The 279-nt window shown below is 74.2% G+C and overlaps 1 protein-coding gene across 2 annotated transcripts in view; it reads left to right on the top strand.

Annotated features, from left to right (window-relative positions):
* The window catches only part of LOC112548644 (serine/arginine repetitive matrix protein 1-like), a 1,605-nt gene extending 1,332 nt beyond the window's left edge, over positions 1–273 (top strand). The window contains exon 2 of one of the 2 annotated variants that reach the window (XM_025194984.1): positions 63–273. The gene's annotated coding sequence lies outside the window, so the exon portion shown is untranslated. Of the gene's footprint in view, positions 1–42 lie in introns of both variants that reach the window. The other variant, XM_025194985.1, reaches the window with a different exon arrangement.
* Positions 274–279: the final 6 nt, after the last annotated feature.

Here is a 279-nt window from a genome sequence, read left to right on the forward strand (position 1 = left end):
CGGCCCCCCACCCCCCTCCATACCTCACCCGCCAAGCCAGACGCTGCACGGCTCAGCCCCCCGGGCCACAGCCAGCTGGGCTCCGTGGCACAGACGGGCGGCAGGGCCCCCCCCGCCCCCAGCCACGGCCCTCCCTGACCCCTGGCCCGGGGGACATTGCTGCTCCCCAAGGCCTGTGCAGACAGGCCGTCTCGGTCTCAGGGAAAGGGACAGAGCAGGGGGGCAAAGCCCCAGACGCCAGCAACGCCAGGGCAGCCCAGCCGAGCACCGCAACACCCC

The sequence above is a fragment of the Alligator sinensis genome, unplaced genomic scaffold, assembly GCF_000455745.1.
Source record: "Alligator sinensis unplaced genomic scaffold, ASM45574v1 scaffold1970_1, whole genome shotgun sequence".
Lineage (NCBI taxonomy): Eukaryota > Metazoa > Chordata > Crocodylia > Alligatoridae > Alligator > Alligator sinensis.